This window comes from Delphinus delphis, chromosome 11, assembly GCF_949987515.2.
Source record: "Delphinus delphis chromosome 11, mDelDel1.2, whole genome shotgun sequence".
Lineage (NCBI taxonomy): Eukaryota > Metazoa > Chordata > Mammalia > Artiodactyla > Delphinidae > Delphinus > Delphinus delphis.
Genome location: NC_082693.1, coordinates 62651350 through 62676098, shown reverse-complemented (window position 1 = coordinate 62676098; position 24749 = coordinate 62651350).

Below are 24749 nucleotides of genomic sequence, written 5' to 3'. Positions count from 1 at the left end.
ACATCATATTCTAAGCCTGATTACCATATTTTCCTTAGTAGTACAAATTATAATAATACTTATTAAATAGCAGTTATCACAGTTCAATTAAATTCCTCCTAACTGTAATTGCAATGAATAAGATATTTTAAACTTTTAAGCAAGCCATATTTTCTGGGAGATTTTACAGTTATCCAAATCTTGAATCAGACTACAAGTTTCCCATAATTTTTCCCCAGATTGAAAAGTGGAAAAGACATCTAAACAGTTTACTTGAAATGTCAGAACAAACTCTCCTAGGGAAGGACAGATGGAACATGTCTCAGCAGGTTATAGGCCCTACTTACTTGTGAATATGTAATAATAAGTGTTAAATATAATTAAAAGCTAAAGTAAGACAAGTAAGAAAAATAAGATCTTGGAGTGAGGATCAGGAAAATCCAGATTTTATTGCTGCCATCTGATCACATTTCCCATAGATCATGAAAACATGAAATACTTAAGCATTTCACTGTAACGTTAATAAATGATGTTCCAAACCTTGTCTCCTGAGGGGTCATGCAATCTTTAACATTGAATAGTTCTGCTTTTGTCAAATGAAAGCAGATCATTAGATAATTAAATGCATGTGTGTGCATGCACCCAAGTGGGTGATTTATATTTTGTTTCCAACCTTCCCTGAATCCTTTTACATAATAGGGGCAGAATAAAACACATTGTAGTCCCACTGGACCATCCATAACACTCAATATACTACACTTTTCTAAGCAACCAGGACACTGTGAGACAGATTTGAACTGCTGTATTTGACCCCTTTGCAGAACACATCCCCTCGGGCTTCTCTTCATGTAATCTGTACTGGGTTTGTATTTAGCATTTAGCTGGGGCAGGCCTAACTGGCTGAGAATTGGGTAGAGAGCATTGTTCTTTATAGCTCTATAGCTGAAGACTGCCTTAAGAATCTCAATTTGGCTTTGACATTCAGACCTTAGAAAAAGAAGTAAATTCCATATCTTTAGTCTTATCATGAATCATTCGATACTCATCCCTTTGGACCTGGTCCTTAAGAAGCCCTGAATGAGGGCTTCCCTGGTGGCGCAGTGGTTGAGAGTCCGCCTGCCGATGCAGGGGACGCGGGTTCGTGCCCCGGTCCGAGAGGATCCCACATGCCGCGGAGCGGCTGCGCCCGTGGCCCATGGCCGCTGAGCCTGCGCGTCCGGAGCCTGTTGCTCCGCAACGGGAGAGGCCACAGCAGTGAGAGGCCTGGGTACCGCAAAAAAAAAAAAAAAAAAAAAAAAGAAGCCCTGAATGAGAGGCAAAAACAGATGCTTGCCTCACATCTCACTTGACTGCTTAAAGAAAGAAATATTTCACACAAGAAGTTGTTCAACGGAAAGAGATCGATAAAATAGAAGCATAAAATCTATCTCCCTGTTCAACCAAACTGCTATAATAATTAGCATGGGGGATTTAAGAATCCTTTAGATACCTGCTGTTTTGCTTTGGAGGTCAAAACAGAAGTATATGAAAGACTTTCATATTCTGAGGGGGGGCAGTCCTGTTTTGTGGTGAACCGACACAGAGTTTATCAACTGGCAAAAGATTGCATATGAAGCTCTGCAGAACAACTTTCTGCCTCCTAGATTGAAAATACGTACGAAAAGGCAACAAGATCTGCTGCCATATGAGGACAATGGTAACTTCAATGAAATTTCAATAAGACTGTTTAACGAGCTGTATGTGTTTGGTTGGAAGATTGGAAAAAGAATTTTCCAGAAATTTTCCAGAATTGGAAAAAGCCATAGGGTAAAGGGGTCATTCAAACAAAGGGAAAATGCATCTCTATACTACATATTTATTGGCTGTTTCCTCTGAGAGCTTTGATTGGATTTTCCAGCAAAACCATGCATTCTATGTTGGCAAAATGTAAAGAAGTAATAATGAAATTGAAACTTGAAATCTAAATATATTTTTCTTTCATTAGTAGGTCTAGAGGTTTACTAAGTTGCCTCAAGTCTGACTTCTAACAACCAGAAATTGGTGGAGGCCTCAGTTAACAACGGCCAACTCCAAGAGAACTTGATTTGTTTCTGCTGGTATTTGAAGTTAATATTTCTATCGCAAGGTAAGACAATTAAATAACTCTCTTTTCAATCTTAACCACGGAGGATATATTTTGTCCATAATCTTCTCATAAACAGAAGACTTACTTATGAGGGTAGTAGAAAAGTAAGACTTGACATATTTATATTTTAATTTAAAAGTTGGCCAGTGAATGCTTGATATGCAGTAGGTACAATGCCAGGCACTCCAGATTCAAAGATGGGTTCTTGTATAAGAGATCACAGGAATGGAGAATTCCAATTGGTCTCATCTAGTAGCTAGGATCAGTGATTTAGAAAATTCACGCAACTAAATTTAAGAAGAAGCAGGTGTACTGTAAGGATATATTTACTGTTATATGCTACTTATATATAATATATATCCTGATTATACATTCCATATATACACTATACATACATACTCTGATACTTTTTTTTTTTTTAAGACGATGTTGGGGGTAGGAATTTATTAATTAAATACTTTATTTTTGCTGTGTTGGGTTTTCGTTTCTGTGCAAGGGCTTTCTCTAGCTGTGGCAAGCGGGGGCCACTCTTCATTGCGGTGCACAGGCCTCTCACTATCGCGGCCTCTCTTGTTGCAGAGCGCAGGCTCCAGACGCGCAGGCTCAGTAGTTGTGGCCCACGGGCCTAGTTGCTCCGTGGCATGTGGGATCCTCCAAGACCAGGGCTCGAACCCGTGTTCCCTGCATTAGCAGGCAGATTCTCAACCACTGCGCCACCAGGGAAGCCCCACTCTGATACTTTCGAATAGTGTATATGTGTGTGTATATATACATATACATAAAATATATATATGTGAACCAGGAACTGACAGAGGCAGCCCACAGGTCATCTCTGCTTTGCTCTCTCACTCTCCCCTTCCTTCCCTCTGCCTACTCTCTAAGCATATACTCTTTCATTCTCCCTCTGTCTACTGAAGTCTTTATCTTCTATTCCTCTTTCCTACCCTCTCAAATTTTTAGCTTTTATGAGGCTTTGCATCCACTTACCCACACAACAAATTTCCAGAAGTATAATATGTACAGGCACAGTACGTGAAATGTTAAAAAGAAAGTACAGGGACGTAAAACAGAAATTTCACTGGGTACATTAAAAAATGACAAGTATTATTTGAGTTATTGCAATAGGGGAGAGGACTTCAGTACAGAACTGAGTTCAACTCCATTAACAAAAGGCAGGAGAGTTTTTAAGCGCTGGGGTGGGGTAACTTTGAGCAGAGTTCTGAAGGGAATATGATTAACCCTAGGAAATATTTAAGGGAAGAGAATTCCAGGGAGACGTAAGAACAAGCATAAAACCCCTGAGTCAGGAGCATGCTTGATGGGAGTCCTGAGACAGAGGAGAAAGATAGTAGAAGATGAAGTCTGCGAGATAACAGGGAAGAGGCAGAACAGATCCTGTAGGGACATTGAGGTCCCTTGAGAGGGCTACAAAGGAAGGATAATAGCCTTTGACTAACTTTATAAAAGGATTACTCTGGCTACTGCATTAATAAAATTATTGTTGGCAGAGAGAAATGCAGAGGCTGGGAGACATGCAGTTGGGTGTATCTAGGAGGCATTTGGAGTCTGGAGTTGAGGGCAGTAGTGTGAACTGGAGATTAAAATATGTGAATCATCAGTGTCTAGGTGTATTATAGAATCACCTGACTCAAGTATACTAACAGAGCCAGTACAGACAGAAAAAATAATTACCTTGATGCGTGAAGACAAGGAGAAAACAGAAGCTCCAAAGGAGGGTAAGTGAGGTAGAGGGCCACTCAGGTGAGTGTGATCTCCTGAAGGACACGTGAAGAAAGTATTTGAAGGTAGAAGACTTGACTACCAGTATAATACCTCTGAATTGTCAAGGAAGAAGATGACCAAAATTTAACTTCTGCAGTGGTGGAGTAAAAGCTTGATTAGAGCAGGTTCAGGAAAGTAGAGAACTCTATGATTGTATCTATTAGAGATTATTTTATTCCAGAAAATTTTTCCACAGAAGAGAGATGAGAAATAGGACAGTAGCTAAAGGGAGCTACATGTAGATTCAGGAGAAAAATATTTATATATATTTAGAGTGAAGAAATTACAGCATATTTGTATGCCAATAAGAATGATTTATCAGAAGGGGAAAAAGATAAGGTAGGAGAGAACTGCTAGACTGGTGTTCTCCAATAAATGAGTGAGGCTAGGATTGAGTGCTCCAGTGGAGAGGTTGGCCTTAAGTAAGAATGGTCAGTTAGTACACCTGTGATAAAGGTAGGGAGGCAGGGTGTATGTACACAGATGGAAGCAGATGAGTGGATATGGAGGGGACTCATATAAGTACTCCTAGAAATTCTTTCAACTTCACTTTATGTCTCAGTTCTTTCCAACTCAATTTGGCAGGAGAACCTGTTCAGCCTATCTCAAACGTTCACACTTGGTATGCCATTGGTCCTAAGTCACAGATCACAGAGCATCCTTTGGATTTGCTGTCTTCCTGTCAGCTGGTCTGAAGATCTTGCCAGGAGAACAGAATTAGTGGTCCAAGTCATAGATCTCTATATAGCAGGGACTGAGGGGGAACAGTTTCTCTTGTTAGATCATATGACTGGCAGGTTCTGTGAATATGTCTTAGTGTATGAAGGAAGACAGATATAAACACAAATAGAGGTAACAAAGTACTGTGTGGGCTATAACATAGGATACAGAGCCTAAAAAAACAGGAGAGGAGAAAGTCATAGCAGAATGACACCAGAGCAGAAAAGAGCTGAGTCTGGAAGACTCAGTGGTAATTTTCAGAAAGATAGCCTAGAAATAGAAAAAAAATTGGAGCCAATAAATATAGATATATCATATTCTAGGAACTGCAAGTTGCTCAACACAGCAGGTGCATGAGAGGTGGGGTAGGGCTAAGAGAATGAATAAGAAGTCAGTTTAGCAAGAAATAAAGAGGTGAGAATATAAAGAGCCTTAATACCCACCCCAAAGAGTTTGGACTTCATCTTGTGTGTGACAAGTAGCTAAGATAGGTTTTTAGTCATATTAACATTTTATGAAGAATTTGCACTCTCCAGAATCTGAATGGAGGTTAAATTGTAGGTGAGAGAGACTGGAGACTATTTGGAAAAGTCCAGAAGAGAAGGGATAAGGATGAACCCTGAAATGGTAGCAGTAGGGAGGAGAGTTGAGGAGTAATGTGAGAGATTTCTTGGTCAGGGAGAGGACAGGGTCTAGAATGACTGCATCAGTAAGGGCCTGAACCACATACATGTGCTTAAAATATGGTACTTCACAGAATAAACACAGTGACAGAAGTATCTAACCTGAAAATGTTTGCTTACCAAACAGAACTCACGATAGATCAAAAATTACCCAAATAAATCATTGTCTAGAATTTAGGCCCTAAATAAAAAATACAAGACAAGAAACCCTTGTAAACTCAGACAACGCTATAGACTCAATTATAACTAATCCTTTTGATATTAAAACAGGAAATACCTCATCAACGGGGTAATCCCTCAAAAACGTGTAGTAATAATGATCATACTTAACAGTATTTTGAGCTGATATATGCATTTTCTCTTTCAGTCCTCTGTGGAGTAAGTAATGGTATTCCATTTTATAGGTGAGAAATCAGACACAGAGTGGTTAAAAAACTTGTTCAAGCTAATAATTGGTAGATCTAGTATTTACTTTCTGATATAGATACTAACAAGACTGAGTCCCAGTGTTTGAGCAACTAACTGTCTAAAAGGAAGAGACAGGTATATAAACAAATGAAACTACGCAAGGTCAACGCTAAAAGAAAGTACACGATATATATAGTGACAACTCAAGGAGGGATTATCTTAATAATATTTTAATAATACATGGAAAAAATATCAGGAAAGAGTTCATGAATCTTGGCCAAAAAATGAGCAGAGCAGATGAGAGGAAAGATAGATTAGATTAGGCCAGAGAGGATTAGAGGTATGGTAGGGCTGGAAGGTAGGCTGCAACTTGTAGGGGATCTTATTAAAAGCTGCGACAGCAGTTCTCAAAGGATGGTCTATAGACCTCTGGGGTCCCCAAGACTCTTTCAGGGTGTTCCAAAATGTTGAAATGAGTTTTGTTTGGCAGGCATTTTCTTGAAAATGAACAAAGTGAACCTGTCATTGTAAGGAAAATAACTAATAGTGTTTGTTGCCAATGACAAATTTCAAAGAAAATTAGAATTTTGGAAAACTTGTATCTGCCATCATGAACTTAACAGCATCCCAGTATACAACAATTTTTTTTTAAGAAAAAATGAGATTTGGGATGGTATCAGTGAATGTGATTTCTTGATATTATACAGTGAAATGCATCAACCTTTGGAATATCTGTATAACGTAGTGAACCAATTTTTTCATATAATCAAAACATGGTATTACAAGATCACACATGGGTACAAGTTCCTTTTAAAGCGCAAGTTAGACAAATAGATTTTAATTTAAATGTCATGGGCATCACTTGAGATCATACATTTCAACTACCCTGTAAGAAACTACCATTTGTTGAGATTTGGTGTAATACCAAAGAAGGATATTCACAATTATCTGAAAAAGACTATTAAAATATTCCTTCATTTTCCAACTACATATCTCTGTGAGGTATGATTTTTGTCACATTTTTCAAACAAAACAACATATCACAACAGGTTGAATGCAGAAGCAGACAGTTAGTTGACTTTTATCAAGCTAAACATTAAACATTTTACAAAAATATTAAGCAAGGTCACTCTGCTCACTATTTCGTTTTTGTTTAGGAAAAGATATTATTTTTCATAAATATGTGTTATTTGTGTTACTATATAATAAATCTGTTGTATTTTAAATGAATTAATAATTGTTTTAGTTTCTAATACAGTAAGTACATATAGATTTGACCTACAGAAGCAAAAGCTTTTGCAGATCCTCAATCACTTTTAAGGGTGTAAAGGGGTTAGTAGATCAAAAAGTTTGGAACCACTGTACTAAGTAAGCTGGGAAGTTTTATTTATGGCAACCAATAGAGAAATAGATTTGTACTTAGAACATGACTCAGTAAGCAGGCTGGAAATAGACTAGGAGACTACTGCCTTGGTGAAAGTTTATGGAGGTTTATCTTCTAAGTAAAACTTTGTATGGATAACAAATGATTGGCTATTTTCAGTATCCATGAACAATCACTCAGGCAGCTCCTGTGAGGTTCGAGAGGGAGAGATCTAAGTACTTGTAAAATTAATGTGGATTGTCTCCAAATTCTTTCCTTTATTGTAGTTATGGTTTATCATATTAAGACAATATGATAGAAGAAAAGTACAAAAATACGAAGTCAGAAAGAGCTGTCCAATTCTTTCTCTACCACAAGCCAGTGTTGAACTGTGGCTACCAGATTAATTAAAATAGAAAATTAAATTGTTGGCCTCATGTACCCGTGGAAAAGGAGACAAACAGAACAGCAGAGACCTTTTCTGTCCATTTGTGCTTATGTATATTACCTGAAGCTTAGTCCCCTGCTAATTGTTAAGAATGTTCTCACTCCTACCCGACTCTTCCCAAGTATCTTGGCACAACCAGTTGTAAATTTCAGATGTCCAGATATGACCACTGAGATCAAAGCATTAAGTTCACGAAGTCACAATTTCCCACTTGAAGTTAAGACCTCTTTAATTCCATATGCAAATTTATGCATACAACATACAGATTTTTATGGTCTCTAGATTCTCTGACAATATCCGTAGCTCTATTGAGTAATGGCCACTGTTGGTGTGGGGTTTCACTGAGCAGATCTGGACAATAAAACCTGTGGCCAACATGTTGGCTGCCTGTCTGAAGTAATACCAGGTTATCTAGCCCTTTAGTGACACGTTTCTGAAGTTAGATCTGTCACCATGAAGCATAAAAAAAATTAATAAAATGATTTTGGGGGGGTATGTTTTGGTGAAAGATAATTTGGCAAATATATATATATATATTTTTTTTTAATTTCTGAGAAGGGAAAAATATTTGAAAGAGCACAGTGTCCAGCTGTGCAGAGAATGATGTACTTGCAATTTAGCAAAACTGAAAACAAACAAGCAAAAAAGTCAGTAAAGATGTGCATTGCTCTTCTTAGAATCCAGTTTGGCAGGTATTTTTAACTTTGGTGACAAGGCTTTCTGAAAAGGCCCAAGAGACAGCTATGCACAGAACAATGGAACTTAGAGATATAAACTAAAGAGACAGGGGTGCAGGGAAGTTCTTCCCCTCTGTTGAAAGCTTTTGAGGCAACTATTTTAATTTCTCTTAAAAAATGCACATGCTGAGTGGTGTCTCAAAGCCTACCGAACAGTGTTATCAGATTGAAGGCACTTTAGACCTCTGCGTATCAACAGAACAGTCATTTGTAGCAAATTCCATGTTGCTTAGTGAAAAATGATGGTATATTTGGGGGAGCATTCAGAGACTGGATCCCTCAAATTACAGATCATTTGGGTTAGAATAGATCCCTGGATGGTTCTTCCTAAGTCACTCTGCTGGTCCCTGACCTCTTCCTCATACTGCAGTAAATCTCAGTGATTGGCTATGGAGAACAGTCTCAATCCCCTGTAATGCTCTTCCCCTTCAAGGCCACCCTAATTATTCCCCTGCCACTGCCATCTCCACTTGCTTCCCAGGTGGTGTGTGCTCTCAGGTATGCTCTGATGCCTCCCTGCCATATGCCCACTACAAGTCAAATGAGTACTGACAAGGCAACGTGGGGGACAACTCCTGAATCCTTATGGCACAGATGTGTAGTGTGAATTTTTTTCTCTTTCATCTTCTTTATTTTTTATGTTTCTTTACTGAAGTATAGTTAAGTTACAATGTTGTATTGGTTTCAAGTGTATAGCAAAGTTTTTCAGTTATACATATATATAGTGAATTTTAAATACAGTTCAGCTTACAGTACTTCATTTTTGCAAGCTTTATTGTTCTAGGACAAACCTCTCTTCTTCTTTCAAACAGGGAATTCAATTTATGTCCAAAATGTCACTATCTAGCCACACATAGCCACATGACATTTTATGTCATTTAGGGAATCTAGGATTCTAGGGGGAAGTCCACGAACTCACTTTTATTCTTTTATTGTCCTCTTTCTTTCCCTCAAATATCTCCAATGCATTGATGTTCCAATCTATGTAACTTTCATTTAAAACAAAAAAATCTGAGAGCTTGAACACATGTAGAAGCTGATATCCTGCAGTTGGCCTGAATTCAAGTACTGAGAAAAGAACTGAAGTCTAGACATTTCCCCTATCTTGTCACTAAAATCCCCATGAAACTGGTAGGCTTATTTCAGCATCTGTTGCAATAAAACTTGATATAATATAAAAGTGTTAAAAATGAATTTTTAAATAAGTAGTTAATGATGTTTGAGGAGCTGGTTATTCCAGTGAGTAGGTTTATAATGCAAGCATATTTAAAAGTGGTAAAGATATTTTCATATTTTTAGGATATCTTCCTATCCTAATTAACAAAAACATTCTCATTAGGACATTTACGACCAACTACCAAATCAAGGGGCATTGGAAAGACAGAGGCAGTAGGATTAGAACCTTGTCATACATTAAGGCTTAACAATGTAGAAATTCAAATTTCTGCTGAATTTCAGGATATTTCCACCACGGTAAGAATGTCAATGGAGTTAAAAAATACTGTTTTCTTTTGGAAGACTCTGGCTGGGAAACTGGGCAAAACTGAAGGCAGACAATCTGGTTTCCAGCGTCTCATTTTGGATCTTTCAATCACTCCCTCCTCCTCTCATCTTCTCCCTAACTGTCTAAGAGCCTAGCCTTTAGTGAGTGTGTTTGGTTGGCACTAAAGACTCTTAACACGGTCCTGGTATTTGTTCGGCCATCCCTGCCACATGGGTCTATCTCTTAGTCTTCTAGTTGATACGTTGAGGGAAACCCCAAATACGATGGCACCTGATAGGCCTCCAAGTCCATATACTGCAAAATACCTTTACAATCCATGAAATCTGTTCAGCTTCAACAGCGACTATTTCAATCTCCTCAGTTCTTTGAAACAGAATACGTTCTTACTAGAACCCCATCTGAATTTGTATATTCTTCAAATACGTGTACTTAATTTCCAGATGCTCAAACATTTAAAAGATACCTTGCCACTTCCCATTTCCACCTGAATTAAAATACTTAACATTTGTACAATATGTATATATATATATTTTTTCAAAGACCATGGCCCCAATTAGCTAACTCGTGTTCAAAACACTCTTAGAAAGTGTTTTCAGATGTAGAAAATGAGATTTATCTAAAAATTGCTAGAAGATTCATGGAGTGATTTGGCACTCGACCTCCTTTCATTTGCAAACAGTACTTTTGCCGTCATAAAAGAAATACTGACTTATTTTCAGTGAATGATGTTGCATATGAATAGGCTTCCTTAGACCTTTACAGGGAATGCAATGTGCTGTACATTCAGCGAAAAAGACTATTCAGAAATGATTAATGGTGACCAAAATGTAAGAGCTTTTACAGTCTTCTGGAATAATATTTGTTCTGGAAAATATTTATTCATTCTTTCATCATATCCTTATTGAGCACCTACTATGTGGCAGGCACAATAACCTGCCAAAAGAATTTACTGTACTATGTAATAATAATCAGTACTATTTACTGAGAGTTTTAAACATGCCTCATTCAATCCCAACTTCAATCAGGCAAGGTAGGTTTATTAGTCAGCGTTCTCCCAAGAAAAAAACCCAATATGATATGATATGTATGTATATAAGCACACACACACATACGGAGAGAGGATATATATGAATGAGAGAGGGGGGAGGGGGGAGGGAAGAAGGGAGGGAGGGAGAGAGAGAGAGAGAATAAGAATATATGAGATTTCAAGGAATTGGCAAACAGCATTCTGTGGGGGTGATAAGTTCAAAAGCTTTAGAGCAGGCCATCAGGCTAGAAATCCAGGCAGGGTTTCTATGCTGCAGTCTTGAGGCAGAAGTGTTTCTCCTTTTGAAAACCTCAGTTATTCCTCTTAAGGCCTTCAACTGATTGTTTGAGACCCACTCACATTATGGAAGGTAATCTGTTTTACTCAAAGTCCACTTGTGTAAATGTTATTCACATCTAAAACATGTCTTCACAACAGCATCTGGACTAGTGTTTGAGCAAATAACTAGACACTATACCCCAGGCAAGCTGACATAAAGTTAATCATCACAGTGAGTATTACTATATTTTATACATAAAGGTGTTGAGGCTCAGAGAAATATTTACTGGGATTCACTCAGATAATATTGAGAAATTGGAAATTTGAGTCAGTTTTGTCCTAAAACCAGCATGTTTTCATCAATATCACAATATACAGTGGTATGTTATAAAATCAAATATATCGTCCATAAATATTTTAAGTGTTTAGAATGATTTTTGGTGGGGGATGTCAAGTTACAATTTATTCATTCATCCATCCAATATATATTAATTGAGAATCTCCTATATAAAGGGCACTGTGCCAGGAGCTACGGATAGAACAGGGAACAAAACAAGACAATGGCCCTGCCCCCTGGTGAGGAAAAAAGACAATAGATAAATATCAGATCTACCTATAGCAAATACTACAAAGAAAAATGAAACCATGTAAGGATGATGGGGTGACTCTCTGTGGTAGTGATATTTGAGCAGAGACCTGAATGAAGTATGACCATAAACCACGCATATGTCTAGAGAAAAACATTATTTTCAGTTAAAGGGAAAAGCAGATGCAACAGTCCTAAGATAGATGAATGCTCGGCATGTTTCAGGAATAGCAGGAGACTAATATGACTGGAGCAGAAAGGCTTAGGCTTATGGAGTAAGGGATTCAACATAGCACAAGCAGAACATAATTATTCTAAAAGCAGAGGGAATATAAGAGTGCTTAGTTTAGGAGCACTTAGTAAGGGAAAGAATCTTGAAAAGCGAGCTCAAAGCAGAATGTTTGAAATTAGCAAAAAAATAAACAATAGAAAAACAGGAATGACTTGGGTAAATGCACTGAATCTAGAACTACATCAGATAAAAATAAAGAAACATGAAGTACAATGGCTTAACTAAGACAGAGAATCTATGCTGTGGAGAAACCCTGTCAGTGACTGGAAGTCTAGGGATGATGGACTAAATGCCATCAGGCTAAATGTCTATGTTTATGCAGGTGTCAAAGAATTTAGTGAGAACTGATTAAAAGGAAGTTAATGGAAAACTCAAATACAGAGGCTCCAATTTAATTTATATTGAAGAGGTGGTCATTGTAGGTATGAAAATGGGAGGCAAATGCTGAAAAAAAATTCAAAGATAATAAGAAAAATTAATAATTGAGTGCTTTCTGCATGTTAGGCATGTTTATATGCACCATTTCCTTTATTTCTTATGATAATCATTATGACATGAGATACTATTATTATCTATATCCTTGTTAGAGACAAGGAAGCTGAAATGAAGAAATATTAACTAACTTGTCCAAAGTTACATAGCTAATAAATAGTTGAGCTGGCATTTGAAGCCAAGCAATCCAGCTCCAGAGCCCAAGCTCTAACTAATAGTGTCTTCCAAGGCCACTTACAATATGGCCTAGCAATCTTTACGGCACATAGTAGGTTCAAAATGATGTTTGCTAAATTGAAAGAAAATTTAATTATATTAAATGGGCTAAAAAAAAGTAAAGAAATTTGGATATAAAATACAGCAGTACTCCTGGTTTACAATGATGGTCTGAACCAATAAAAAATGTAGCCATGGACACAGAGAAAGAGGGGGACCCTAATTAATAGAACATGGTGATGGATTTGATTTAGAAGATAAAAGTGTGAACAATTAAGGATAATTCCAAAGTTGGAAGTTTCCAACAATTAGGAGATTGGCAGTGAGAAGAACACAATTGTTTATCATTTACTATATCAAACATAAAGATTCAACTTCATTTAAGCCTCATAACCCTGTGAGGTTTCTAAAGAATGATTATTTCCATTTTATAAATATCATAGGGGCAAGGTGGAGACAAGATGGCGGACTAGGAAGAAACGGAATTCATGTCTCCGCACAACTAGGGCACCTACCAGGTACTGGCAAGGAACCACAGACACCTAAGGGGACGGGAGGAAACCCCAGAAACCAGGTAGGACATGGGGCATGGGGGGGAGTGAAGGGGGAGGAGAAGTGGAGGTGGGACAGGACTGGCTCCCCTGAGGGGTGGTTGGGGGAGGGGAAGGAATCCCACACCCGAAGGGGGATATTGGGGGACCATTGGGAAGGCAGAGGACCAAAAGGGAGTGTGGCCAGGTTTCCCCTGCCCACTTGGACCCCTGGGAGCCTGCTGAGATCCTGGGACTGATCCTCTGCCTACCAAGGCCCCCTCCAGCCACGTGGGTCCTGAGGGAGTGGGAGGGAGGGAAGGGGGAGCGAAAGTAAAGGCTGGACCTCTGGGACCAGCCTCCCCTGAGGGGGGCCTGGGGGAGGGGAGGAGTTCCTACACCCAGCAGGACCCACCCATGGTTAGGGGTCCAGCAGGACAGGGGAGACCCTGTGGGAGACTGTGGGGGAGGGGGGCACAGAAGAACAGAATGCAAACAGCGCTCTCTCTGTCCACTTAGGCACTGGGGAGCCTGTTTGGTTCCCAGGCCCAATCTTCTGCCCTAGGAGCCTCCCTCTTGCTGTGCAGAGCCCAAGTCCCACCCCTACACCCTCACCCACGGCTCTTCCTCTACACTCGGAGACCCCCTCTTAGACCCCTCTAACTGCACTGGGCCTAAACCCCACCCACACACCCTCACCCAGGGACTTAACTTCCAAACTGTAGAACTCCACACTCCAGAGGCCCTCCTTTGGAGGTGCTGCCTCTCCCCTTCTGTGCAGGTCCTAAGCAGGGGCCCCATGCCACTCGTGAACATTATCCCACCTAGGCCCTGCCCCCACTGCCTTTTCCATTGGCTTGGGTCCTGAGACTAGGTCGCAACCCATGCCCAAAAGTCACCCCCCACCTGCCTAGGTCCTGCCCCACCCTAAACCCTGCCCCTGTCTAAGTTCCACCCCCACCTAAACTCCACCCCCCATAGCCAAGGCTTTTGTTTTTGTTTCTTTTTTCTTCTGTTGTGGTTTTATTTTACCTTGTTGCAGTTGTCTCAAATAAATTTTTATTTTGCCTAATATATTTTTTATCTTTCTGATTTTATTTTGTTTTTATTCTTTGTTACTGTATTGCTCCTTTTTTAGTTTTTTTTTTCTTTTCTCCGCACCACACATCTTGTGGGATCTTGGTTCCCAGGCCGGAGGGTGGGCCTGAGCTCCTGTGGTGGGAGCTCTGAGTCCAAACCGCTGGACTAACAGAGAACCTCAGACCCCAGGGAATATTGATCGAAGTGAGGCCTCCCAGAAGTCCTCATCTCAGCACCAAGACCCAGCTCTATCCAACTGCTTGCAAACTCCAGTGCTGGAAGCTTCAGGCCAAACAACTACTAAGACAGGAATACAGCCCCACTCATCAAAAAAAAAAAAAAAAGCCAAAAAACTATGTTACAGAAAAAGGAGCAAGGTAAAAACCTACAAGACCAAATAAATGAAGATGAAAAAGGAAACCTACCTGAAAAAGAATTCAGAGTAATGATAGTAAAGATGATCTAAAATCTTGGAAACAGAATGGAAAAAATACAAGAAACATTTAACAAGGATCTAGAAGAACTAAAGAGCAAACAAACAGTGATGAACAACACAATAACTGAAATTTAAAAATACTCTAGAAAGAAGCAATAGCAGAATAACTGAGGCAGAAGAATGGATAAGTGAGCTGGAAGATAAAATGGTGGAAATAACTGCCAGGGAGCAGAATAAAGAAAAAAGAATGAAAAGAATTGAGGACAGTCTCAGAGACCACTGGGACAACATTAAATACACCAACACTGGAATTACAGGGGTCCCAGAAGAAGAAGAGAAAAAGAAAGGATTTGAGAAAATATTTGAAGACATTATAGTGGAAAACTTCCCTAACATGCAAAAGGAAACAGTCAGTCAAGTCTAGGAAGTGCAGAAAGTCCCACAGAGGATAAACCCAAAGAGAAACGCACCTAGACACATATTAATCAAACTATCAAATACAAAGAAAAAATATTAAAAGCAGCAAGGGAAAAGCAACAAATAACATACAAGGGAATCCCCATAAGGTTAACAGCTGATCTTTTAGCAGAAACTCTGCAAGCCAGAAGGGAACGGCAGGACATATTTAAGGTGATGAAAGGGAAAATCCTACAACCAAGATTACTCTACCCAACAAGGATCTAATTCAGATTTGATGGAGAAATCAAAAGCTTTACAGACAAGCAAAAGCTACGAGAATTCAGCACTATCAAACCAGCTTTACAACAAATGCTAAAGGAACTTCTCTAAGTGGGAAACACAAGAGAACATAAAGACCCACAAAAACAAACCCAAATCAATTAAGAAAATGGTAATAGGAACATACATATCGATGTTGAATGTAAACAGATTAAATGCTCCAAACAAAGACACAGACTGGCTGAATGGATACAAAAACAAGACCGTTATATATGCTGACTACAAGAAACCCACTTCAGACCGAGGGACACATACAGACAAAGTGAGGGGATGGAAAAAGATATTCCATGCAAATGGAAATCACAAGAAAGCTGGAGTAGCAATACTCATATCAGATAAAATAGACTTTAAGATAAAGACTATTACAAGAGACAAAGAGGGACACTACATAATGATCAAGGGATTGATCCAAGAAGAGGATATAACAATTGTAAAAATTTATGCATCCAACGTAGGATCACCTCAATACATAAAGCAAATGCTAACAGCCATAAAAGGAGAAATCGACAGTAACACAATAATAGTGGGGGACTTTAACACCCCACTTACACCAGTAGACAGATCATCCAGACAGAAAATAAATAAGGAAACGTAAGCTTTAAATGACAAAACAGACCAGATAGACTTAATGGATATTTTAGGACATTCCACTGAAAGCAGAAGAATACACTTTCTTCTCAAGTGCACATGGAATGTTCTCAAGAATAGATCACATTTTGGGTCACAAATCAAGACTTGGAAAATTTAAGAAAATTGAAATCAAGTTTCTTTTCCGACTACAATGTCAGATTGGAAATCAATTGCAGGAAAAAAAAAACAGTAAAAAACACAAATACATGGAGGCTATACAGTGCGTTGCTAAATAACCAAGAGATCACTGAAGAAATCAAAGAGAAAATAAAAAAAAAATCTAGAAAAAAATGGCAACAAAAACACAATGATCCAAAACCTATGGGACACAGCAAAAGCCGTTATAAGAGGGAAGTTCATAGCAATTCAAGCTCACCTCAAGAAACAAGAAAAAATCAAATAAACACCGAAAGTAACTGGAAAAAGAAGAACAAAGAGCCAAAATTAGTAGAAGGAAAGAAATCATAAACATCAGAGCAGAAATAGATGAAACAGAAACAAAGGAAACAGCAAAGATCAATAAAACTAAAAGCTTGTTCTTTGAGAAGATAAACAAAATTGATAAACCATTAGCCAGACTCATTAAGAAAAAAGGGAGAGGAGTCAGATCAATAAAATTAGAAATGAAAAAGGAGAGATTACAACTGGCACTGCAGAAATACAAAAGATCATAAGAGACTACTACAAGCAACTATATGCCAATAAAATGGACAACCTGAAAGGAATGGACAAATTCTTGGAAAGGTACAACTTTCAAGACTGAACCAGGAAGAATTAGAAAATACTAACAGACCAATCACCTGTAAGGAAATTGAAACTGTAATTAAAAATCTTCCAACAAACAAAAGTCCAGGACCAGATGGCTTCACAGGTGAATTCTATCAAACATTTAGAGAAGAGTTAACATCTAACCTTCTCAAACTCTTCCAAATATAGCAGAGGGAGGAATACTCCCAAACCCATTCTACAAGGCAACCATCACCCTCACACCAAAACCAGACAAAGATATCATAAAAAAAGAAAATTATAGACCAATATCACTGATAAACATAGACGCAAAAATCATCAACAAAATACTAGCAAACAGAATCCAACAACACGTTAAAAGGATCATACACTATGATCAAGTGGGATTTATCCCAGGGATGCAAGGATTCTTCAATATATTCTTCAATCAATGTGATACAATGTATTAACAAATTAAAAAATAATAACCATATGATCATCTCAACAGACGCAGAAAATACTTTTGACAAAATTCAACACCCATTTATATAAAAACTCTCCAGTAAGTGGGCATACAGGGAAACTACCTCAACATAATAAAAGCCATATACGACAAACCCACAGCAAACATCATTCTCAATGGTGAAAAACTGAAAGCATTTCTTCTAAGATCAGGAACAACACAAGGTTGTCCACTCTAACCACTATTATTCAACATAGTATTGGAAGTCCTAGCGACAGCAATCAGAGAAGAAATAGAAATAAAAGGAATACAAATTGAAAAAGAAGTAAAATTGCCACTGTTTGCAAAGGACATGATACTATACATAGAAAATCCTAAAGATGCCACCAGAAAACTACTAGAACTAATCAATGAACTTAGTAAGGTTGCAGGATACAAAATTAATGCACAGAAATCTCTTGCATTCCTATACACTAACAACGAAAGTTCAGAAAGGGAAATTAAGGAAACAATCCCATTTACCATCACAACAAAAAGAATAAAATACCTAGGAATAAACCTACCTAAGGAGGCAAAAGACCTGTACTCAGAAAACTATAAAACACTGATGAAAGAAATCAAAGATAACAAACAGATGGAGAGATATAACAAGCTCCTGGATTGGAAGAATCAATATTGTGAAAATGACTATACTACCCAAAGAAATCTACAGGTTCAGTGCAATCCCTATCAAACTACCAAAGGCATTTTTCACAGAATTAGAACAAGAAATTTTACAATTTGTATGAAAACACAAAAGACCCTGAATAGCCAAAGCAATTTTGAGAAAGAAAAATAGAGCTGGAGGAATCAGACTCCCTGACTTCAGACTATACTACAAAGCTGCAGTAATCAAGACAGTATGGTACTGGCACAAAAACAGAAATATACATCAATGGAACAAGATAGAAAGCCCAGAGATAAACCCACGCACATATAGTCACCTTATATTTGATAAAGGAGGCAAGAGTATACAACGGAGAATAGACAGCCTCTTCAATAAGTGGTGCTGGGAAAAATGGACAGCTACATTTAAAAGAATGAAATTAGAACACACCATAATACCACACACAAAAATAAACTCAAAATGGATTAAAGACCTAAATGTAAGGCCAGACACTATAAAACTCTTAGAGGAAAACACAGGCAGAACACACTATGACATAAATCACTGCAAGATCCTTTTTGACCCATCTCCTAGAGAAATGGAAATAAAAACAAAAATAAACAAATGGGACCTAATGAAACTTAAAAGCTTTTGTACAGCAAAGGAAACCATAAAAAAGACGAAAAGACAACCCTCAGAATGGGAGAAAATATTTGCAAATAAAGCAACTGACAAAGGATTAATCTCTAAAATATACAAGCAGCTCATGCAGCTCAATATCACAAAAACGAACAACCCAGTCCAAAAATGGGTGGAAGAGCTAAATAGACATTTCTCCAAAGAAGACATGCAGATGGTCAACAAACGCATGAATGAATGCTCAACATCACTAATCAGTAGAGAAATGCAAATCAAAACCACAATGAGGTAACACCTCACACCAGTCAGAATGGCCATCATCAAAAATTCTACAAATAATAAATGCTGGAGAGGGTGTGGAGAAAAGGGAACCCCCTGCACTGCTGGTGGGAATGTAAATTGATATAGCCACTATGGAGAACTGTATGGACGTTCCTAAAAAACTAAAAATAGAACTACCATATGACCCAGCAATCCCACTACTGGGCATATACCCTGAAAAAACCATAATTCAAAAAGAGTCATGTACCACAGTGTTCATTGCAGCACTATTTACAATATCCAGGACATGGAAGCAACCTAAGTGTCCATCAACAGAAGAATGGATAAAGAAGATGCGGCACATATATACAATGGAATATTTACTCAGCCATAAAAAGAAACAAAATTGAGTTACTTGTAGTGAGGTGGATGGACCTAGAATCTGTCATACAGAGTGAAGTAAGTCAGAAAGAGAATAACAAATACCGTATGCTAACACATATATATGGAATTTAAAAAGTGGTACTGATGAACCTAGTGTAGGGCAGGAATAAAGACGCAGACGTAGAGAACAGACTTGAGAGCACAGAGGGGGACGGGAAAGCTGGGATGAAGTGAGGGAGTAGCACTGATGTATATACACTACCAAATGTAAAATAGATAGCTAGTGGGAGGTGCATAGCACAGGGAGATCAGCTCGGTGTTTTGTGATGACCTAGAGGGATGGGATAGGGAGGGTGGGAGGGAGACGCAAGAGGGAGGAGATATGGGGATATATGTATATATATAACTGATTCACTTTGTTGTACAGCAAAAACTAACACAACATTGTAAAGCATTTATACTCCAATAAAGATGTGAAATAGATAAATAAATAAATAAATAGTTAGCATAGGTCAAATATATGCTCTAAAGCTACAGTGATAGCAAATGGCACAGCCAAGTGTAAATCTGGTGTGGTCAATACTTCAACTGTTTGAAAGGTCAGGTCTCAGCATTTACAGTGTTCTCCAAGTACTGCCATAAGATTGCCCAGATAGTTAAGCCAGAAAGGCACTGAGATTCAAGGCTGCAAATGCATATTCAGGAATTATTAGCAAACCATGTAAGTCTATATGCTTACCAAAAAGAAAATAAAATGCAGAAAGAAAGGCGGAGTTATATTCCAGAAATGATGCTGGGGAGTGGACGGTCTGGAGGAAATAGGGAGAAAAGTAGATATCAGCTGCTGATGGGGAGAGAAGAAGACCAAGAAGCTGCTACTCTTTGACATACGAGTTCTTCAGAGCAACAAAATCCAAAACCTTAGCAGTGGAATGACACTTCCACCACGCAGTTTCAGCTGTGTCCCCTGCAAAAGCGAGCACCAACTGTCACGGAGGCGGAACAGTCATGAATTAGAATAGCAGTCCAGATTCATTTTTGAAAACTTGGCAATGACTTTACATGGCAATGTGACTGAAGTTTGCAAGGATGTAAGAGCTTCCTTGTACTAGCCAACTTATTGTACCTCCTCAAACAGAAAACAAACAAAAATCCTGCCTAATTCACTGATTTTCTGTGGCTTACCCTAAGCAACAGAGCTTCAAAATAATAACCTAGGCTCTAAATAATATGTTCCTAATACTGATTTGGTATGATTCCATCACACATTAATTAGAGAGTTGCCTGGGTGTAGGGGATGACGGGGCATTTGGAGGGGAAGGTCTGACTCAGAATGTTTGTGGCCACAATCTGTTATGTGGTACATCCATATCTTTTAAATGGGATAATTTATTCTTTAGCATTTACTTCTGGCTTTGGAATATTCTACAACAGAATAAACCAAAATAAGTCATGCATTGAAATGTGAGTGGAATTTCATGAAAACTGTTTGATCTTATTGCTTAAACCCAAAGAAGCCTAAGTTATCCATTCACAACAGCCAGACAGCTGTAAAAAGAGCAAAATATTTATTTTCCTACTTTCTCCACTTTTTAGCGGCACAACCAGAAAGTATCTGGGGGGACAAAAAGTAGGCTTGTGTAAGGCACACACCCCGAGCAGCCAGCACTGGCTTGTCTAAACCCCTAACGTGCCATTTGAACAGATGGAAAATTCTACTCACCTTAGAAAACTACTCATCCATTCCTGGGGCTTAATTGTCCCAGATGTTGTGGCCATCTGCCAGACTTATTTACAACAAATTCTTGCTTAAAAAATGGGATACTGAAATCTCACAGCTTCCTTAGGACATGGTTAAAGAGCATACGGAATTGGAAATTAAAGCTCAAATCTTATATCCACCACTCCTAACATGGGCAGTTTCTGCAACAGAAGAGACAAGAGAGATTGATAAGGCAGGGTGAGCTGTTGACACAAACTAAAAGTGAGAGAATGTTTTAAGGGTAGAGAGTGAAAAATTCAGGGATACATTGGAAATTGAAAGCTTAGGAAACAGCGCAATTTTCAGAGAGAACGATTTATTCAATGTCTTTGGTGAGAACAAGTGGACATTTAGGTTTACGTGAGCGAAGATTCCAGAGAAGTAAGCAAAAGGAAGGGATGATAATTAATAAAAAGAAACACACTTTTTTACTAGCTGAAGTTCTTATAATACGTGAGTATTAAGTGTAGAATATTCTTAAAGCAGCTCATGTGAGCAACTTCTGCTATGGTGCACTGCCCACAGAAGAAGTGTAAATGCCTACAACATAATTAATTAACCAAAAGCTGTCATTTCAGCAAAGAATGTGATATTTGATTGTTCATGAATGAGCAACTTCATAATCCATTTTCAATCTTCTTTTAACAGAGCTAAGAAAACTAATACAAGCCCAACTATTTTCTATTTTTTAAAAAGAAATAAAGCTTAGTGGTTTTGAAAATAAAAGAGATTGAAATTAAAATTAAGAAAAATTAAAAATAAATAAAATTAAAATGTAAAACAAACAGTGAAACCAACGAAGTACTCTAATTCCATTAAGGAGTTAGATGGCTAACTATAAAGACAAAACTTGAAGCACTTAACTACCGAATATTTCTAAAAGAGAATAGTGTTTCTGTTTCTTTCTTTACTCCAAGGATTTTCCTCAAGCAGCTCCCTCCTCTTCTTTCTCCCCAGAAACTGAAGACCTGGTCATATTCCAAAGTCAGTGCCACTTGATCCTTTCTGGTATTTCGATTTCTTGCTCTGCATGAACATTTTAAATAATCTCAGCTTTCTGCTTGAAGATGCATAAAACATAAATACTTCACATTCCTACCTCCATCTTAGCTCAATCTTCATTTAAGATATAGTGAAGGGAATTCCCTGGTGGCGCAGTGGTTAAGAATCTGCCTGCCAATGCAGGGGACACGGGTTCGAGCCCTGGTCCTGGAAGATCCCACATGCCGTGGAGCAACTAAGCCCGTGCGCCACAACTACTGAGCCCACGTGCCACAACTACTGAGCCCACGTGCCGCAACTACTGAGCCCACGCACCACAACTACTGAAGTCCGCGCACTCTAGGGCCTGCATGCCACAACTACTAGAGTCCGTGCTCCGCGACAAGAGAAGCCACCGCAATGAGAAGCCCATGCACCGCAACAAAGAGTAGCCCCTGCTCGCCGCAACTAGAGAAAACCCGCACGCAGCAATGAAGACCCAGCGTAGCCAAACAAAAATTTTTTTTTAATATGTAGTGAAAATTTTTCAATGTGAGTGGAATTTGTGCTCCCACCTCCATCTTGCCACAACCTTCAGGGTGTGAAAAATTCTAACCCGATGAAGGTGGAGGGGTGGTACTAGCCTTGCAGTAGTTCCTAATTTTGTCCAGTTGTGTGTACATCAGCAGCTCCTCTGTCCTGTTCCTCTGACACATTCTCAGCTCATCACCGCCTATTGGTTATTGGTCCTCAGTTTAACAATAATTCAGTTTGGTTGTTGCCCAGTTTACTACCAGTCTTATCCTCAGTTATAGCAAACAAGACCTTATAAGGTAGCGTTCTACTACTTCACTGCAATAATTTTAGAGCATCTCCTAAGAGCTCCCTCGCCGTGGTAAACTCACAGGAGCAGCTATACGTAGCATAGCTCTTTCAGGAAAACGACGGTTGCTTATGCAGTTTGCCTAGGAAAGCAGCCGTGTGGAACTATAAGGTGGGACCCACCCTTCCCACATTTCTCTTTTTTTGCACTTCGTCCTTAGATCCACATGAATTCTTATGTGCCCTAAAGATTTTAATAAGAATGATAAAATAGAAAACTCTCCCCTAGATTATGTGGAGGATATAAATTTCAGTGAAATATGGTCCATACCCCTAAAGGAGCTTAAAATCAATTGTGAAGACAGATATGCACACAATTAATAGGAGTAAATAAAGGTCATAAGGGAGAAATTATGGAATGCTGAACTAATCTCAGCTGGCCTTTTGGAGTATTATTGGTGGAGAGCATATTTTTAATATAATACATAAAACCTTGGTATCTCAAACATTAGAAATTTTACTGTGCAAGAGCAGAGGCAGGTGATACTCTCATAGGTTATTCCAATAGCATAAAAAATAATAAAAATCCAATTTGGATCTGGGGGTCATAGTATGCCTATTATTCTTTAGAGCAAATTTCAAACTTGAATATTCAGAGAATTTAGAATCCAAACAGCAGAAGCAGAAGAACATAAGCATTATGACCTTAAAAAGAGGGTAGTATTATTTATTATTATTATTATTTTTGCGGTACGCGGGCCTCTCACTGTTGTGGCCTCTCCCGTTGCGGAGCACAGCCTCCGGACGCGCAGGCTCAGCGGCCATGGCTCACGGGCCCAGCCGCTCCGCGGCACGTGGGATCTTCCCGGACCGGGGCACAAACCCGTGTCCCCTGCATCGGCAGGCGGACTCTCAACCACTGCGCCACCAGGGAAGCCCTATTTAGTATTATTTTAACAACATACTGGAAGTTATACACCCAAATGGATGATGAGGCACTTCAAAGTAGCAAACTTGTATGTCTGAAGACTGATTCCAATTCAAATAATTCCATTCAAATTGTATCACCATACACCTCTTTCAAAGTTATCTTTAGGTTCTAAAGCACGTTATTTTAAAATATTTCAAGGCCCATTTTCATCCACTCTGTGTGTCCCTGTCTGCATCAGCCTTGTCTACCTACAGGCAACAAAAATGGTATCTCTTCTTAGTTTGTAAATATTGAGAACCCAAACTTGCAGCATATCAAGAGCTTCGTTACATTTCCCTCTAAGGATTGGAATCATGTTCTTGCCAATACTTTCACTGCTTCCAGCTCCTCTGATATCACAGTAGGTAGACCTCCAGAGTTGTTACAGTTCTACAGATGGAATTTGAGACAGTCTGCCATACAGAAGTCCTGCTCCTGTGTCCCACTGACATATGTTAGACTAAAAATGGACAATGACCCAGATCTGCCTTGAGTTAGGTTTGACTTACCTGGCCTTCGTACTTCAGAGTTTAGATCTTTTTTTAAGAAATGGCAAGGGATTGGGCAGGGATGATTTTCTGTATTATACATTTAGGTCATACTGGATATTGTACTTTGGGAGTATAATAGATTGGTTTAAATCAATAAAAAGTGTTTTGACAAATTCTACGAATAACATGTGACATCTTGGTAATATATATTAGGGTCCCAAATATATTGCTATAAAATAAAACCTGAATTTCATGTGTGACTCTGATTCTGAAGGCATTCCCAAAGAGGAATTCACCAAATGTCTATAATTCCCAAAATCATTACTTTAAAGATCATTTTCAATTTAGAAATGTAGTTCTGTTTCTTCCCAAAACATGACTTTATTGGCATATATATCCCAAAGTAAATAAGTATGCTAAACTATAGTGACAGTACTATCAGATTTATATCCATTATCTTCATTTAAAAAAAATTTTTACAGGTCATAGGGTGTTCCAAGGTATACTTAAAACATTTTTCCCAAATTCACGTATACTGTTGAGGATACC